Consider the following 20273-nt stretch of genomic DNA (forward strand, 5'->3'; position numbering starts at 1 on the left):
GTGATCATGGTTCTATCATCCTAGAAGGTTCAGATTTTAGGACAAATTATTTTTAAAGGAGAAGGGTCTAACACCCGCCCCTTCCCCATATCCGACCGGGGTTACTGGGCACGGGGTTAAGGACACACATGTCTACATTCCCGACATCTCCGTGTGTCCCTTTACTAGTCCCATGAGTTTCAGGTGCGTTTCCTTCGTTACCATCGACACTTCCACTTATAGTTCTGCGAAAAAGGAAGGGAAAAGAGGGGTGAGTAAAGAATACTCAGTGAAGCGATTCCAGACCAGTCTCCCCCATGAGCCTTTATACTGCTCAATGCAAAACAAAAACCGGCTAGTCACTGCACTCAGTTAGGTACAACTTAATTAATTAGCTGCAGTCGCTCCATTCCATGAAAACAAGCAACGCAATGAACTTAGTCATCGCTCAATACACATAATTCGATTTAAGACTCCAAGTAACCTAGAACTCTAGGACCTACACAGCTCAAGCGATCCATTCCATCCCTTTTCTTGCTGCGTTCCTGTGGAGTCGCCTGCCTTGGTATGCTCAACATCCGGTTCCTTGGATACGGTCCGCCCTTGCAGTGTATTATGACCCCTTTCCGCCAAGACTCGGCGTGACTCAATCTTACCGCGCCTTCTAATCCTAATCCGCCATTTTTGAAGGCTATGGCCCCGCATTTCCGCCATTTTTGAACGCTACGGCCGCCTCGTTTCCTTTCTATCCACCCTTTCCGGGTAATTTACAATTCATTCAATCAAATTTACTTTTCTTTATCTTTCCTTTGTTCTTATACCTTAGACTCATTCTTTCTTTCCTTATTGACGCCACCCGTTCTCGGTGTCACACTCAAGTCAGTAAACATCCATTCACGGATGTCCTACCATTCATCTATTCAATCCGGTTAACAATACTCTATGACTCTAGGTGTAATTCTTTCTATACATCCTAGCTTTAACACACACTCAAATCAAAAAATCAAATCAGAGAATCATATCAATATCACCACATCAACACAAGGCAGTCCATTTAAAGTCCTTAATCAGTATGGGCGTTCTTATGCAGTATGATCTAACAACCTAGCATCAATCAGGATCTAAACAATCCTAGCTCCTCATTCAACAATATAAAAGAACATGAACGAGATCTGGGTAGAACACCTCACTTTAGCCTAGATCTGGATCTGGATCTGGAAACAAGAGACAAGAGAGATGAGATCTGAATCAGCAACACCACTCGGCCACCACCACCACTCGTGGCTGCTCACGGCGAGGAGAGAGAGAGTCGGCTGGGAGAGAGAGATAGATCGCGAGGAGAGAGAGAGAGAGAGAGGAGAGAGAGAGGTCGGCAGCAAAGAGAGAGAGAAGAGAGAGAGTCGATGGCTAGGGATTCCGGGTCTCGGGAATTCTCTGCAGGGCTTCGCTTCTACTTTCTGATGAGAGAAAAGAAGGAGGAGGCTCTGTATTTATAAGAGAAGGCATGGAAAGCCTAGGGTTTTAATACCAAATGGGCTGCAGGACGGGCCTTCCCTTTTTAATCTACAAAACTTTTTGGGCTTGAGTTTTGGGGTGTTACAGTTCTCCCCTTGTTAATCGGAATTCGCCCCGAATTCCAATCTTCAGGCTTCGAACCTTAACATCCCAAAACCAGAGGTGAGTTTCAAACACAATCAAGGGAGGCACACATAAGACACCCTACTTGCTCAGGATCATTTAAAACCTACAATGAATTTCAACAAATGAAATGGAGTAGGATTACAATAGTTTAATAGAATTCAAGGTATCGCCCAAATCCATAGATAACTTTATAATAAAAAATGAAAGCTAAAACCCATGCGAAAATAAGGAAAGTTGTGTCCTACTCCTACTAGCTCACTCTGAGATCACCGCTAGCCACTTTGAGGTTGGGACTTGCGTTCTGCCTCCGTTTCAGGACCAATCACGCGCACTCCCAGTCGGCGACGCTGACTCCTCTTCCCACTCTGAGTCTTCCGATGGATCCTCTTCCACTTCCATTTCCTCCTCAGAGCTCGAGATGGCGACGACCCGACGGGTAAGTGTCCGTTCTGCCTCCATTGCCTGCCCGGCCATCCAGTTCACCAAAGCGAATTCCCATGGTTCCAACACACCAATCAGCTTGCCCAGAATTTCCTCGCGGAGCCCTGCCTTATACCACTGGCACCAATCCCCTGCTGACTTTGACTTGCATCTTTGGGCTGTCTCCAAGAATTCCTCGGTGTACTCCCGGACCGAGCGCGGTCCTTGCTTGGCTTGCATCAGTGTCCCACACCGACATACCCTGGTTATGCTCCTATGGCGGTCCGCATCAATGCTGGGAATCTTCCTCGGATGTCCACGCTTCCTTGTTGGCACACTGTCCTCCATCCTAATCGGTCCAAGACCTTCCCCGGTCAACCCTGACTACCTCGGGCACCCACGGCCCCTCTTGGGTGGCGTCATTTCGACTTCAGGCGCGAACTGGAAGGTTCCATGGCCTTGGTACATCCGCCTATACTCTGCCGCCCTCTGGAAATGAGGCATCAGCACTTGACGCCTCACGGTTGTCTCCCGGATGTGGGCGTTCGGAAAGAGGTCGGGTACCATGTTACCCCATGCGTCGTAGTAGGGCTTGTGGGCATATGCCCTCGTTCCTTTCGGTCCATAGTGTAAGCGTCTTTCTCCAAACTTGTGGTGCACTGGTGGAGACATCCTGCAGTGTAAAAGAATCCGATCAGGATCATATAGCAGCCATGAATAGGTTGCAGTTTTTAGTCATTTCTCAAGTATGTAGTGCTGCTTGCACAATTGCGTGAGATAATAACACGGTGTATTCATCCTCATCCTTCTTACCCTACGAAGTCCTTATTAGCATTCCTCATTTCGCCCCAAAGCGATCCTCCAACGTCTTTAATAGCATCAACCTTTTTGCTCCATGATGGTCCTCCGTCATCCTTTTTACCCCAAAACGATCCTTTTTACCCCAAGATGATCCTCCATCGTCCTTAACAGAAACAACCTTTTTATCCCAAGACGATCCTCCATCATCCTTAGTAGCAAGCATCAACCTTTTTAACCCAAGAGGATCCTCAGCTTAATCCATTTCATCCGGAATCGGTTTTTCCCCTTGTTGCAGCCACGGAAATTCCTACAACTTGTTTACCCCATCTTGAATCATCAACTTGTCCGCTCCTTTTGCCCAGCCCCCATGGCCTCCCTCGGTTTCGCTCTTTCCTTTGTTGGCGGGGCCCACGCCAATATCTTCTCCTTTCCTTGTATTTTTTTTTATACTGGGAGACAAGCTTCACTGTAATATCAGAATGACACAATGCTACTTCTTTGCAGAGATATCTCTTCCGTGGAGCTATACACGCCTCGACTTTGGGTCCAATCCTCGTTCCCCCTCCTCATGGGTCCGGCGGGAGATGGAGATGCCGACGGAATGTAGAGCCTCAAGGTAGAATGCCCAATCTTCCATTCCACCATAGTCCGTCGCGTTAGGCAGATGAGCCCTTTGTATACTTGTCTTACAACTCCTTGTTTATCCACCATATGGCCTCAAGAACCCCACCACATCACGGTTCGAGGACTTATTCGTTGATCCGATCCCAGCTGAAACTTTCGAGCTGATTGGTGGCTATTTCAACACTGACTACAACGGGTCCAACAAGACCATAAGGGAAGTAGTGAACAACAGCGGAAACGCTGATCCCTTAAGTTAGTATTAAAGGACCTTAACGGATAGGGCTTCCGATCTCGAGAATTCTTTGCAGGGCTTTGCTTCTACTTTCTGATGAGAGAAAAGAAGGAGGAGGCTTTGTATTTATAGGAGAAGGCGTGGAAAGCCTAGGGTTTTAATACCAAATGGGCTGCCGGGCCTTCCCTTTTTAATCCACAAAACTTTTTGGGCTTGAGTTTTGGGGTGTTACAAAGGGATGGTGCGATCTTGATCGGCCTCAAACTCAAAGTTTGAATCCAATGTATGGACTAGTTAAGTTATTGATCTAAGCTTAGCTTGATGGATAGTTTGAAGGTCTCATTGGAATGAACTACGCGGTTCTGGACCGAGAGAAGAGACTTACTCTTTGTACGGCCTTGAAGTAGCCTGAACCAATTGTCGAACATAATGGAAGACCTGACTATCTTCCTGGATGACATTACTTCCAATATGACGATGTATTAGCATGCAACCAGAAAGACGAGTTGATTTAGACGATGGAGACGCTTGAAATGGATCATGTTGGGCTGGAGCTTAACTTGGGGAGGATGGGATTTTCAGATCTTAATGATCAAACCACAAGTAGCATGGATTGGATACAACAAAGAGAATATCAAACCAGAGCTTGTAACCGTCCAAAAGGAGTGGATCGAGCCATTGGTTCAAGACTAGACCAATTTATATTGTTTAGTTTATTTGGGCTTCTCTTAATTATGTAAACCTTTAAGATTAGGATTGGTGATTTATAAACCAACGAAGATTAGTATTTGGGCTTTCTAAACCCACGAGGATTATTTTTGGATTTCTTAAACAAATTAGAAATAGGAATAGGATTTCATTTTCATTAACCATTAACCACTTTGGTATAGGATTCAGGTTTTTAGTTATAGGCATTATAAGCACCTTGCCAACGATTTTGTAACATTCAACCATCTTTGTAATAACCTTTTTCTTGCTGCAAGAAAATTCGTATATGTGAATATTTTGTCTTTTTGTTCACATGGTGAACAAGTTTATATTACACTAAAAGAGTAATCTATTGTGATATACCTTAAACACAAGCAGAATTATCATGTATCTCAAAAGCAGCAAAACAGTTTGTGAGCAATCCAAAGCTTTTAAGCAAAGTTCATCTTCATCTCCTATCATCCACTCAGCCTTCCATCTTCATCTCCTATCATCCACTCAGCCTCCTTCAAGTGATCCACAGAGAGTCTATCCAGAACTTTATCATGTTCCATAAGAAGTTCGACAAAAGAATATCCTTATTATTTTCTGATTCCAAGTTTCTATTCCTCTTTTCATCGTGTCTCGTTCTTATGAATCTATCGTTTCGTCTCAATAAATCGAGTCTATTTGAAGTTTTGTGTGTTCTTATTACTTTATTCTTTATTTAAACCAGTTATGAATTTAGATTATTCAACCATTTCTTGATGTGCAAGTTGTAAGGTTGGTATATTTGGATTCACAGACAGACAACGAGTTTGGTAGTCGGATATAGAAACAGACTTATGTATTCCAGAGTTTGTGTGTGTGGAGGTGCGGACAACTTAGTCTACATGTTGCAATGTAGCCGTGAGGTCTATAAAAGAATAATGGATAGTGTGTGACTCATCCCATATATGAAACCTCCGTTGGGAAAGCCTAATTAAAGGTTGAATGAGCAGTTATCTCACACTTAAAATTATTGTATTAAATGTATTAAGTGTCGTGCTTGTTATATGTATTAAGTGTCGTGCTTGTTATATGTAAGGATTAGATTATCTGGTCGAATTGTTATGTCTCAATCCATAAATTTGCGCATTTATACTACAACATCCTCACTGAGTACCTCTATGCCGCTCATCCATTTGTCTTCCCTTTTTGGGTGAGCTAGATGAGAGATTGGATTTGTAGATGGATTTGTACTATTTGCAATCATCTTAGTTCTCCTTTCGGTTTTATTTTACATTTGTTCTTCGTAGTTTTATTCGACTTTTCAACTTGTTTTATATTGGTTATTCAGACCCTGGAAGCTTTGTTTTAGATTGCAACATTCATAATAAGCGATTTCCTCGATCGCTTTGTGATCTAGGCTCCAGCGTAAATCTTATGCCACACACTGCCGTGATTTCTTTTGGGTTAACAGAATTTCAACCTACCAGGATTACTTTGGTTCTAGCTGATAGGTCTGTTAAAATACCCGAAGGAATTATTGAAGATGTACCTATTATGATAAACAGGTGTCACATACCTACAGACTTTTTGGTGTTGAAATATAGGCATGAACCAAAAGACCCCCTTATCTTGGGAAGACCATTCGTAGCCACAGCCGGCGCAATAATCAACGTCAAGGAAGGCCGCATCTGTTTGAATGTCAGAAACCTTCTTATGACTTTCGACATGGAGAAGATGATCAAACGTCCTTTAATCGACAACCAAATATTTTTCGTTGATCACGTTGCTGGGCTAGCAGAAAAATCTTTCGCTGATATAAGCTCATATGACCCCTTAGAAAAATCCCTTACCGCCTCCGTAGATGATATTCTCAGCACTGAGAACAAAGTTATTGAATATGCTCGGTTATTGGACGCATGTGGCGAGATCATGAGTATCGATGCAGAAGAAAATGATAGCACGAAAATAAACGTCAATATATTTACAACACACTGTCGATCGGCAGCCGCTAGCGTTGGATAGTTGGAGTTCAAAGAAAGTTCCGAAAGTCTAACTGAAACAACTACCAGCTCGGCTTAAATATGCTTTCCTTCAGGAAAAATCATATCCCGTTATAGTAAACGCTAACCTTAGTAATGCGGAACTTGCGTTGTTATTAAACAAACTTCGCAAGTACAGGAAAGCTATTCAATATTTTTTGGATAATATTCCCGGTATATCACCTGATATGTGCATGCACTGCATCCATTTAGACGATAGTTCAAAGTCATGAATTGAACATCAAAGAAGGTTAAACCCAAACATTAAAAAAGTTGTGAAGAAGGAAATCATCAAACTCTTGGATGCTGGAATCATCTACCCTATCTGGCATAGTAATTGGGTGAGCCATGTGCATGTTGTACCAAAGAAAGGAGGTTCACTGTGATCAAGAATGATAAAAACGAACTTATTCCTATGAGAACCGTTACCGGATATCGGATGTGAATTGACTACAAGAAGTTGAATGCAGCACTAGGAAAGATCATTTTACATTACCGTTCATAGATCAAAAGTTGGAAACACTGGCGAATCACCAGAGTACTATTGCTTTCTCGGCGGATATTCTGAATTTTTCCAGATCCCCATAGATCCCGATGACCAGGAAAAGACGACTTTTACATGTCCTTATGGAACCTTTGCCTACCGGATAATGCCACTCGGCCTATGTAATGCTCCTGCAACTTTTCAAAGATGCATGATGTCGATCTTCACGGATATGATCGAAGATTTCATGGAAGTCTTTATGGACGACTTTTCAGTTCACGGATCAAATTTTAAAAATTGCCTAGACAACTTGTGTAAGGTTTTGGCTAGATGTGAAGAAAAGAACCTCGTTGCCACTTCATGGTTAACGATGGGATCGTCCACTTCATGGTTAACGATGGGATCGTCCTTGGGCACAAAATATCTGCCGCCTGAATAGAGGTAGATCGTGCCAAAATAGAAGTTATGACCGGTTTACCTGCACCCACGACTGTAAAAGACGTGAGAAGTTTCCTAAGACATGCAGGATTCTACAGGAGATTAATCAAAGATTTTAGCAAGATCGCTAGACCTCTCACAGCATTTCTATGAAAAGAGGTCAAATTAGACTTCACACCAGAATGTTTGAAAGCTTTCGAAGAAATTAAAACCGCCTTGATAACCGCTCCCATCGTGCAAGCTCCGGACTAGAGTCTCCCATTTCAGATAATGTGCGACGCGAGTGACTTCGCAGTCGGAGCTGTTTTAGGTCAAAGGAAAGATAAAAAGCTAAATGCCGTTTATTACGCGAGCCGCACGCTAATGACGCACAGAGAAACTATGCAACAACGGAAAACGAATTACTCGCCGTTTTTTTCGCATTTGAAAAGTTTCGCCAATACTTGGTTGGTTCAAAAGTTGTCGTCCACACGTATCACACTGCATTAAAATATTTAACGTAGAAGAAAGATGCAAAGCCAAGACTTCTGCGCTGGATCTTGTTAGTCCAAGAATTCATTATAGAAATAAAAGATAAAAGAGGAGTGTACAACGGAGTGGCAGATCATCTTTCCCGAATAAGAGTCGAGGACGATGTTCCAATTGACGACTTCCTACCAACGGAAAATGTATATCAAATGGACTCTTCATTCATCGGGGATGTATGTTTTACATCTGAAACAATGTCGACCGATACAAGAGATGGAATATCGACCGCCATCATGTACGAAATGCCGAACGATACCTCTCATGTATCATCGATGGACACTAACGGACATCGGCATGAAGACTCATTACCCAATAAGACTTTTATCACCTGGAAGTGAGTGTTGCTTGCAAAAGACTCACGATATCTAAACCAACTCCTACCGGAGATAACAAGCCGATTCGAGAGGTGCACGCAATAAAAGGAAATATCACAGATAGACCCTGGTATGCTGAGATAGTAAATTATCTTGCTGCTGACGTAGAACCAGAAACTTGCAAAGGGTATTCAAAGAAGAAATTTCTACGAGAAGTCCGCAGATACTACTGGGATGAACCATATTTATAAAAACATTGTTCAGATGGAAGTCCCAGACATCTTATTCCATTGCCATGGCTCTGACTAAGCTGGACACTTCGCCACCTTTAAGACAGTATCAAAAATTCTGCAAGCAGGTTTTTGGTGGCCAAAAATGTTTTGCGACACTCATGCACACATAGCTAAATGCGAAAGATGCCAACGAAGAGGAAAAATCAACAAACGACACAAAATGAAACAAAACTTTATCATTGAAGTAGAATTTTTCGATTGCTGGGGGATCGATTTCATGGGTCCTTTTCCATCTTCATATGGAAATAAGTACATTCTAGTTGTTGTTGATTATGTATCCAAATGGGTTGAAGCAGTAGCTTCCCCAACAAATGATGCATCAGTTGTTATCAAACTTTTCAAGAGTATCATATTCCCGCGATTTGGTGTCCCTCGAGTAGTGATAAGCGATGGTGGTTCCCATTTCATCGATAGAACATTTGAAAATCTGCTCAAAAAGCATGGAGTTCACCACCGTGTTGCCACTCCTTATCACCCTCAAACGAGCGGCCAAGTAGAGGTCTCTAACTGCCAAATTAAAGAAATCGTTGAAAAGATTGTAGGAACCACGAGAAAAGACTAGTCGAAAAAGTTAGATAACGCTCTGTGGGCTTACAAAACAGCTTTCAAAACCCCTTTGGGAACAACACCATTCCATTTACTCTACGGAAAAGTTTGTCATTTACCAGTTGAGTTAGAGCACAAATCAGTTTGGGAAGTAAAACAAATAAATTTCGATATCAAGCCAGCTGCCGAAAGAATACTGATTCAACTTAACGAGTTAGATGAAATTAGACACCTTGTGTATGGAAATTCAAAATTATACAAGGAAAAGGCGAAAGCCTATCATGACAAGAAAACCATCTCCCGACATTTCGAACCTAACGACCAGGTACTCCTGTACAACTCCCGTCTGACACTTTTTCCTGGAAAACTTCGTTCCCGATGGACAGGTCCATACACGGTCAAAGAAGTACGACCTAACAGAGCCATCAACCTAGAAAGCAACGAAGGAAATGAATTCACAGTAAATGGACAGAGAGTAAAACACTATTGGACGGAAGCAACTATCCCGGACAATCAAATTCTACGATTGGACTCCCCAATCGCCGATTAGCTCTATTTGAAAGTCAAGCTTACGACTTGAAATAAGCGTTGAGTGGGAGGCAACCCACTAATTCATTTAGGATATTCTATCTAGTTTTTAGCTTTCTCTCCTTTCAAAAAAAAAATAATAATATAACAATCATATAATAATAAAATATATAAGTTAAACAATCAAGATTTCTCTCCGGCGATCGACATTCACACCTTGTCATCGATCAACGGTCTGTGTCGAGACACGGGTATATTAAAATCGACACCTCTTCGACTTCTCCCCTTGCAAAAAACACCCCGAAACAGACACCCTTTGATTCCTCTCTCGTTTTTTGTACCGTTTTTGGCCATTCTTGAGCCCAATCCACTCGATTTTCATCTCTCTATCTGTTTAGTTCACTCATTCAACCGATCTACAAGGTATGACTTTGAAATCTCTTAATTTTAAGGTTTTCTAGGGTTGATACTTGAGATGACCTAGAAAACGAAATTGTTGTTCAATTTAACGACATTAGGACTGCTAGAACTATGAGAAACGAGTATTGTGCTGATTTGTGTACCTATGACAAAACATGAACTCGAATTGCGATGTTGAGATATTTGCAGGTTTTGGACTGAGCCGTCGCTCGAAAAAACGATACCACCGTCGATCGACGTTTCATTCACTCTATCGATCGATGTCGACAGTCGTGTGTCGATCGACATCGATCTGCATTTCATCAGTCTTCTTGCAAACTTCTGACTCTTCTCTTGTGATTTTTGTTTGCAGATGACAGACAGAGAGAGGTGAACAAAGAGACGTTTTGATCGTGCCAGAAGTTCCAACGCACACCCGGAAACGGACCGCTATCCTTGGCCAAGAGAGAGGGAAGGGGTACCCCTCGAGACCTTTGAGCACTTCGCTTACCCTCACACTGCCATCAAAGACATCAAGTGCACCCACCGTGAGATCATGGACGAGTGGGACGACTATGACAGCCTGTTCTACAATGAGTGGCTGAAGGTCTCCATCGAGCCCACACGTTTCATCGAATGGGCGACTATACGGAGACTTGGGCTCGAGACAGATCTAGAGGAGATGATCACCGAGCTGGGTTTGGGTACTATGGCTACACACTTTTACGACCTGTACCCCGAGCTGGTGAGACAGTTCATGGCTTCAGTGCGGGTCTTTTACGCCAACGATCGGCTGAGGAGGGTGAGCGAGGGCATACTGACCTTCATCGTCTGTGGCATTAGATACAAGATCCCTCTCCTCACACTCTGCGACATCTACGGGTTCCAGAACAGGCGATCTCTCACGCTGCGTCGTTCCACCCTTCCTCGGACAGTCAGTGTTTTGGGGACATTTGGCATATGGCTACTTCAACTCCGGCACAGCCACGCAGACCAACATCCGCCATCCCACCGTGCGCTACTTCCTCAAGGTCCTTGCCAACACGCTGTTGTGCAAGATGGAACCGAGCAAGGTTCGGGTACATAAGCTCACACTGCTCTACTACACGGTGAGGAGTCTAGTCCCATCTGGTGAGATCGAGGAGCCAGCGGACGACCTATGGCCCAACCTTTGGGCTGTGTTTGCTGAGCACATGATGAAGCTGAAGATGAAGCCGATCCGAGGTAGTGGACGGAAGAAGGAGCGAGTTGGGAGTCTTCTTACTCCGCTCTTCATGCATCTTGGGATCCCTCTGGCAGAGGCCACGGTCATCAGGACCCGAGCCTACATGGACACTGAGCATCTGACGTATGTGCATTGGCTGAAGGACGACTGTTTCTGGAGTTTCAGCGATGGCACAGGTACATACTTGCTAGAGTTGCCACAGCGGTCTGTCACCGATCTTCAGAGCGACCTCGCTCGACTTGAGTTCCATCCAGATCCGCTTCTCCTCCGCAACCCGGCGAACATACCTCGCATATGCCCCATGCCACGAGCGGCCAGAGCAGACGAACGATCCCAGCCGGCGATTCTTGACTTCCCGCAGGATCATGGAGACTTCCAGCGCGTTGTTGTGGACGCCCTTCACGCCATCTGGGCAAAGGTATCACAGTGTCGTTGTGTCTCGAGAGAGAGTGTGCGAGCACGATCTCCATCAGCTGCATGACAATCGCACCAGCACGACGACGACGAGTCCGACGACGACACCGATGAGGATTAGTCCTCATCTTTCTATCCCTTAACTAATATGTTTTGACTTGAGACTATTTATTTGCTGATTTTTATGTGTGTTTGGATTGTCCAACAGAGCTAAATGGCTTAATGATCTGATGGGTTAGGCCACAAACACATTAATCACGGTGCAGCATTTTCTGTCTCAGTACCGTCGATCGACACGAAGGTCACAGTAGCGATCGATCCCTCTATCGGAATGGTGATCGACACCAAGACTATGGTGGCGATCGATGCTTGAGACAGACTGGTACAAAATTCGTTTTTAAGTCTAACATTTGCTTTACGTACTTATGATTTATTCCATAACCGAACTTAGACTAACTATCACTCGGGATAGTGTTGTTTAAGTTTGGGGGACGATTACTAACGTTGCATTCTATGTTGAGCTTTTATAAAAAAAATGGAGTTTTAATTTGGGTTTTATTGAGTCAAGAAAAAGATTATGATCATATACGATTTGAATACTACTCTAACCACTTTCTAGCACCATCTAGATTTACTAAATGCAGGATGTATTAGATAGAAACACCGTAGTGTATCACATAATACTTACATCCACACTTACTAAGAATACCTGAAGAAACCAAAGCTGATCTCCAACCTTAATTTACTCTACTTGCTTATCTTGGGGCTTGGAATACATTGGATCGAAATCTTCCTGTAAGGCTGGAAGGTATTAAACTTAGTGTCCCTAGTTCTCTCTCCACCTCTCTTTAGCATCAATAATTATAAAAGATTGAGATGATTTCTTGCGGTTTAGAGGGGTAGAAGTGTCTCATGCGACCCCGTTATTCTACTCTAATAGAATGATCACACATCGTTTGTAAGCCAGGGGTAGATACATTATCGATGACCCCATTCTTCGCCTACAACTTTGCAAAAAAAAACAAAAAATCTCGATTCAGAAAAGAGAGAGACAATTAGAAAGGTTTACTTATAGATCCAGATGCTTACTTGAGTTGATTTCATGTGTTCAGTGATTTATATTCCCAAGAAAGCCTAAACATTTACTTTATGCAGAAATGAGGTCAGTAGAGGGGTATGTCATGAGCTACTAGTTAAGTTGTGTGATTGTATGGTATGGTGACTAAGCTAGGGTGTAGAACATTGAAAGCATCTGAAGTTAGTGATGAATCATTTCCATCTATCATAAATTCCAGAAGAGCAAGCAGTTAATTTTAAATCAAATGAGTCTCTGCTGTTTTAAAATCCTTCTCAGACACTTAATTTTATGTTTTGCTTGAGGACAAGCAAAATAATAAGTCTGAGGGTGCTGATATGTTATGGATTTTACCCACTTTCAACCATGATTTATATATGTTTTTAGAGTCTTTTATATGCATTAGGAGTCTTTTCAGAGCTTTTACCGATTTTGGTACTCATTTGAGAGAAATTGTGATTTTGGAGCATTTTGGAACCTTTTTGAAGAGTTATGCTAAAATCACTAAGGCGAATCGATTATTAGAGATAACCATCAATCGACAGATCACTTCACCATTGATCGACAGAGAGCCACGGATGTCGATCGACAGCGAGCCATCCGCGAGAACATTATTGAAGTAAATTAAAAGTCTTACCCAAAACCCGAAGTTAATGCACTATAAGTCAATGGCCGCATCTTAGGCTATTTATTAGGGTTTTGTATCATTTTAGAGGCAGACCTTCTTGAGACTTGTTCCACCATTGTTACACACTTGAAGAGGAGGCATACTTGATAGCTTGAAGAGTTTAGGAGAGGAGAGAGAGATTTGAACTTCATAACAGAGAAGATCTTGAACTCTCTTATTTCTTACTTTGTCTTGTTACTTTTCATACTCATTTCACTTTAAGTATTATTTAGACCATCATGACTATGTTTCTTATGAATATGTCTGAGTAGTTCTATTGTTAGATTAGGGTTCTTCAAGGGGTGATTTATGTATTGTTAATATGAACTGTTGTTAGGATGTTTTAATAGTTCTTCATCTAGTTAACTCTTGATTCTAAGTCTAGGATTGATCTCCCTAAACCTAGATCTTAGGTTTAACTAGCGCACGCCGAAGCTTGGTTAATTGCCTGAAACCTAACTAGTATGATCTAATTTACTAGATACAAACGAAAGTTGGTCTAGAGAATTAGAGAACCTAATCAAACCTGCTCGCAAAGCGTGCTAGAAGGAAAGTCGATCGACAACTGCATAGTCGTATCGATAGACGGGCTGAAAGGTGTATCAATCGATATTATCATAGAATCATCGATCGACACTTTCTCAAGATCAACAAGCGACAGCTGAGATCTTAGATCTAGACATCAAATAATCTAGACAAACGTAAGTTGATAGATTATACCTAAGTTTGAGTTCAAGAACATATAATTCATAATTCCTAAACAACTCTGTTACAATTGCATACTTGTCATACCTAAGAACTAACCCAAGTCTAATTCTTTCCAAATGAGTTTACAACCTAAAACCATTCAATCAAACAATCACTTTGTTCGAAAACCAATTTACTGCCTTAAATCATAATTGTCGAGCTTTATTTCGAAGACTACAAATCTATTGTGTAATCCTAGAGTCTCTGTGGATTCGATCCCTAAGTAACTGAACCTCTTATTTGAGAGAGTAATTCACTTATAGCGTAATTTGAGTGATATCAGAAGACAGCGTAGTAACTTATTTACAAGCTTCTTCTCGTTGTACTTCTTCCCAAGTGCACATGCTTCATGCTCCATGGCACTGAGTTTGGCACTGAAGATCGCCACATAATCAATATTAGACCACCTGAGATTCTCAAACTGTGACCCAAGATGATCCAGACGTGTCCTCTTGACACTGTCATCTCTCCCACGCCTCTTTAGCTAAAGTACTCCCCTGAATCAGCTGGAACTGTTATGTTTCAACGGCTCCAAAAATCACCGACAACGCCTTTGCATTAAATTTTGATGCATTGCACTCTGGCTCTGACCAATCCTCTTTTGGCTTTGGCTTCTTTCCATCTCATGTGACTATGGTAGGCACCTCCCAACCAATCTCCACAGCTGTCCACGCATCTTCATTGATTCCTCAAATCAACTGCTTCATGTGAGCCTTCCAATGACCATACTGGTCCGCTTTCAACATGATCGCCTTCTGCATAGAAACAATCGTGTCCATCTCCACCTTAAAGATCACACCGGTAATTTAGGTGACCAGCTCTGAAACCAATTGTTAGTGCAAAGATGGCACCAAAATAGTACTGCCGAAAATAAATCAAAGAGACAATGTATGATATAAGCAAACAGCTATTGCTTATTAGAATCTCCTTTAAACAATCTTTACAAGACCTCTTTTATTCAACTTTACGCGTCTAGTGTTAACACCCTAACACACGATACTGAAGGAATCCTAAGCTACCCACTTATGTCTCTCGTCCGTCAAGTACTTCAGCCACTGCTTCAGCACGACCAAGAACACTTCCAAGAGCTTATCTCTCTCTATATAAGATCAGCCTATGTGTCTCTGTCTCTCTACAGACGACCCATAGCTATCTTATAGTTATTCTCCACGTTCCCGAAACCCTAGTCTCCAAGACACATGGATATGGACATCTTCCATAACATTAAGTGCAACTTTCCTTTTCTTGGAATGCACTTATTCATCTTCCCTTAAGTCATAAACTTGCTCCTCAAGTTTATTCATCTTTCCATATCACCAAGATACTCTCTTGCTCTCCAAGTCTACATGTCTCCAGCTCAGCACCTTTCATCCATATGGTCTTCACCACTCAACACGACGTTTTCTTCAGCAACTACGTCAGCGATTACTTCAGGGCAGATATCTTACATCTTCATATTATACTATCTTCCTTCAAAGTCGAGTGTATTTCAATAATTTTATTACCTTTATAGTTTTTTTATCGTACATGATCCACTGATCGTGTTCATATAACTATAAGCAAAGCAATGTAATGATGTCGATAATAGCAAACCTGGTGTTTCAGAAATAGCAAAAGAACAACGTTGGATTATGAAAAACCAGAAGGAAAACACATAGTGAACTTGGTTTGAAGTTTGCAACCCCCCATTTTGGTAATGTCACATGGAAGAAGAAGAAGAAGAAGAAGAAGAAACACGTACCACAGAAGCAAAGCTATATGTGCTCCAGACCACGGTATATGACACTGATGTCTATCTCAATATTCAAGGCTGCAAGCGTAGCTGCTATGTCTTCTACATTCTCACATGTGTTTTACCACCCTAAAACTGCCAACCCCAAAAATAGTTAGAATATTGACACAAAATAATATCAGTGAGCTGAAAGGGCTAGCATTCATCAAATCCTTAATAGAAGTTTTACTGTAGTAAAAACATGTGGTGGAGTGGTGAGAATATGGTGGATATGGTTATGTCTCCCACACCCACCAGCTTCAGGATCACATGCTAGTTGGTTGGTCATCCCGACAAGATTTAAAACTTCGTCAAATGAATTTTCAGCGCACGTAACCTAGAAAGTTCGGCAAAACCACAGTGAATTATCCAATCAATTATTTGAAACTCAAGTCTAATAAACATTCATAAGATACTTTCATGGACTGTTGGGCACTCAAAACCATTGCTTCTTTCTCCTAATCGCTCACTTCAGCCTCCTTCAAGTCATCACCTACGTCTTCTCACTTTGTTTCAACGATTTCATAAAGTTTCTTTGGTGCAAAAAACGTGATCTTTTTTTACAAAATTCTGCCACCAGGAGTCAAAAATATCTATTCATAAATGTTTGATAGACTTTGCGACGATATACAAAGCGCACTTTGTCAATTTAGTAAAACCAGCAGTGCGAAGAAACGAGGGTATAAAAGATAGACGTTGAAATCTCGTCCTCACTCCGATATTTTCATCAGAAAACCAATTCGTATGAAAATCAGTCTCAGACTTTTCGAAGTTCTTTGATGTTAAGTCGAAACCAGCCATTCCTAAACGCCAAATAAACTTTCGATAAAATACTTACTCATACTCACAAAAATCTTTGACAGAATACAAACTTGTTCTTGTAAAAACTAACATAACGAAAATTGAAACTAAGGTCAGAAGACACGAAGAGAAGGAGAATGAAGAAGAGGCAAACCCGAATCTCCGATAAGGCTAAGGTATGTCCGACTTAGAAATTTTATCATACTTGTAATTTTTCTTAGGAAGGGAATGAAAACGCTTGGAAACTGCCGTGAATTTTAGGGAACTTAGAATCTAGGTGGATAGTCTAGCAAGCTAAGTCTTAGGCAATTTTTACAATCTTGTCTACTGTTCTTTAACTTTCCATGCATAATTTGCCAACCGATCTAATCTCTCGTAAAACCGAGAAATGATCGCCACGCATTCAAACATACTCATCTCGCTTCCTAAAGAAAGAAAAAACGTACATAACCCTTCGAAACAACAGTTAGCCCGTTTTCTTTCGTAAAAAAAAAGGGAGTAAGTATGTATACTATACTCGTATACTCCCATGCTTCAAAAAAAATTTTCTTCGGCATCAAGAAAAACACTTTCGACAAAGCAAACTATCGCAGCAATAAGTAAAAGAACACTTAGGCAATGCGATACCCCGTCAAAATCGTCCCAAAAGGCAAACGACAATCTATGATTCGTCTAAAAAGATAGCAACGTAACCAAACCGTCACAAACATAGCCTTGAAAACTCTACATCATCTCTTGTCGCAATCTCACGATTAGAAAACTTGTACCAATGTCAAACTAATAACACGACGGTTAGCAGTCAAATCAAATTATACGAAGCAACTTTTGGAAATAAACATAACGGGTCTTATGTTGGGGTCAAAAACGGTTATCTCAAAATCAACGTCTAAAAGTTGCACTTCTGTACGAAAGCTTTTTCAACAAACTCTCAAAAAAAGTTTCGAAGCAGAAGACTCGCGAGAAACGGATCACGGAACCAAACGAGCAGTCCAACTCGCCCGTTTGGCGAGTTGGACATAACGCACCGTCCGACTCCTCCCGAATCGTTGTAAGACGACGCGGACCGGACCTTATGCCTTTTCCCAAACCTCGACGGATCAATCCCTCTTTTTGTATTGATCAGAGTTACCATTGGAGCCTTACAATAAGAACCACGAAGACTCATTTTCCCGAATGAAGTCCATGTTTATCGTATAAACGGCAATGGTTAACTTAACACCACAATTTTCTAAACTATACGAGAAGTGTGGACTTCCTCGTTAAATCGACGTCGCATCAAGAAACGTTTTTCGAAGAAGTCGTAAAAACGTCTAAGTCGAAAAACGGCCCAAAGAGGCCTAGAACACGGCTAAAAGCCCACTTGCGATTTCATACGAAATTGAACCCGACAATGCTATGACGGTGTATCTTTACTTGTTGACGGCTCTACTTTCATACCTAGATGGTCTTCCATAACCCTAGGTAGAATGCTGACTGATGCTCATGTGTCGCATAATGCATGTGGGAACTCAATACCCTTCACCAGACATGGTATTGCAAACTTCTCAGGACCACTCTTCTTCTTCAGTGTAATCTTATTCTTCATCTTATTTTTGGCCTTATGGAACATTCTCCTAATGTCCTCTTCAGTTTCCTTGGTCTCTCTGAAGAACATCCACAATCTGTGGGTGAAGTAAGCTTCCTCGACTGGTTTCTCCAGTGGAATCCTAAGGACTCGCTTAAGAAAACTATCCATATCCTTCTCATTAGCTCCCCTCTTCAGATGTTTAGCAACTTTTTCTTTTCTCTTCCTCAAGGTTCTCCCCATAGGAGCCTTATCAACTTGCATAGGCTCATGTGCATCTTCTGAATGTGTACTTGTAGTCTCTGGTGGGTTAGCTGAAGGTTTTGGTTGTGGCATGAGTGCATTGATTTGCGCGATGTCGATTTTTCAACAGCACTCGGAATGTGAGAGGTGCTCGTCGATCAATGGGTGCTGGAGGTTGTCGATCGGTGGTGGTCTCTCGTTGCCGATCGATGGCTGGCTCAGTTTGCCGATCGATGTTGACATGTAAAGGGCTGGGCGGATGTGGGTGTCTTGCTGCGAACTCCTCGTGGGTCATGATCCTCACGGCATTGCACGATGTGGCTGACTCTGTAGGTGTCGTCGATCAATGCTCTGGAGAACTTGTCGATCGGTTTAGGTTGAAGTCCGTCGATCGATGTTCGAAGTCTGACGCCGATCGACACCAATGCGATCTGCCAAAACTCATCGAACTTTCTACTTCGAAATCTCATTCTTGCAGCTTCTCATGCTTCACCACTTGCAAGAAATCATCATCTATGATGGCATTCACGTGGTGCTTCATTGCATCATCTCCTACCCCCCTTGCTAAGGATTTTTGCCTCTTAACAGCTTTTCATGTCTGAACAACCTGCATCTCTAGCTTCTTCACATGAGTGCTCAAAGTCTCAAACTTTGTGTTCAGATTGTTGTAGACAGAATCAATCTTCCCATTGAAGTCCATCGTCATGTTCTGCTGTCCTTCAAGGACCCGATCAAGTATTGCTTCAATTTTACTCTCCTGAGTCTGTGGTGGTGGCTTCTGGTAAGATGAGTTCCCATAACTCCTGCTGTTGTTGCTGCTGTAGTTATGGCTGTAGGGTTTCTGGTACTATGAACTCTGGTTGAAATTACTCCTATGTCCATTGCCATAGAAGTTCCCGTTTCCATTCTTTTTTCCAGACCTCTGGAATCCAGCTCCACTGATGAAGTTCACATCCTCCTCTACTCCTATTCTATCCTATGTATCTACAGCATCTGCATCCTCTACTAAGCAAGCATGCTTCCTGAGAAGCTTGTGAACATTGTTCAGCTTTGCTTTCACCTCATCCATCTGCTCCTTTCCAAGGATGGCTGCAGATTTCCTTCTCTCAAAATCAGTGTTCTTGGTTCTATTGTTGGATGCCAAGTTCTCAATAAGTCTCACAGCCTCTTATGGATTCCTAGTGTTGAATTTCCCTTCACTAGAAGCATCAAGAGCCATCTGATATTGCACTGTGATGCCTCTGAAGAAGGTGCTGAGCTGCTACACTTCATTGAATCCATGGTGTGGACAATCCCTTTGGTAATACTTAAATCTGATCCAAGAGCTTCTGAATGACTATGTAGGCTCCTGCGCGGATGTAGCAATCTTGCTCCTCAAGTCTTCAGTGTGTGCCTCATCAAAGAAGTTACATAGGAATGCGTTCTTGATGTTGACCCAGGATGTAAGAGATCATGGTAGTAACTGCTTAAGCCAATGTGAAACCTCTCCAACAAGTGAGTACTTGAAGAGCTTGCAGAGCTTGCAGAACAGGTGGTCTTCAGGGACTCCATTGACTTTGATAGCAGATATAAGATCCTCGAACCTCTCAAGATATTCCATAGGATGCTCGTGAGATAACCCACAGTAGGGAGCTTGCAGAATAAAGTGTATATGCGTTGCACTTTATTGTATGAATCTTGTTGTTAGTGATATGGCACATTCTTGTGTGAAAGCTGTTTTTTTTTTGGGATTGTGCAACGCATATACACTTTATTTTCGAGCTCTACAAAAAGATAGAATATTTTACTTAAGCATATTTCATGTTTTACAGTAAAAAGTTTG

The 20273-nt window shown here is 42.0% G+C and overlaps 1 pseudogene; it reads left to right on the forward strand.

The window, feature by feature from the left end:
• Positions 1-3320: 3320 nt before the first annotated feature.
• Positions 3321-9033, forward strand: LOC106334884 (annotated as a pseudogene).
• Positions 9034-20273: the final 11240 nt, after the last annotated feature.

This window comes from Brassica oleracea, chromosome C1, assembly GCF_000695525.1.
Source record: "Brassica oleracea var. oleracea cultivar TO1000 chromosome C1, BOL, whole genome shotgun sequence".
Lineage (NCBI taxonomy): Eukaryota > Viridiplantae > Streptophyta > Magnoliopsida > Brassicales > Brassicaceae > Brassica > Brassica oleracea.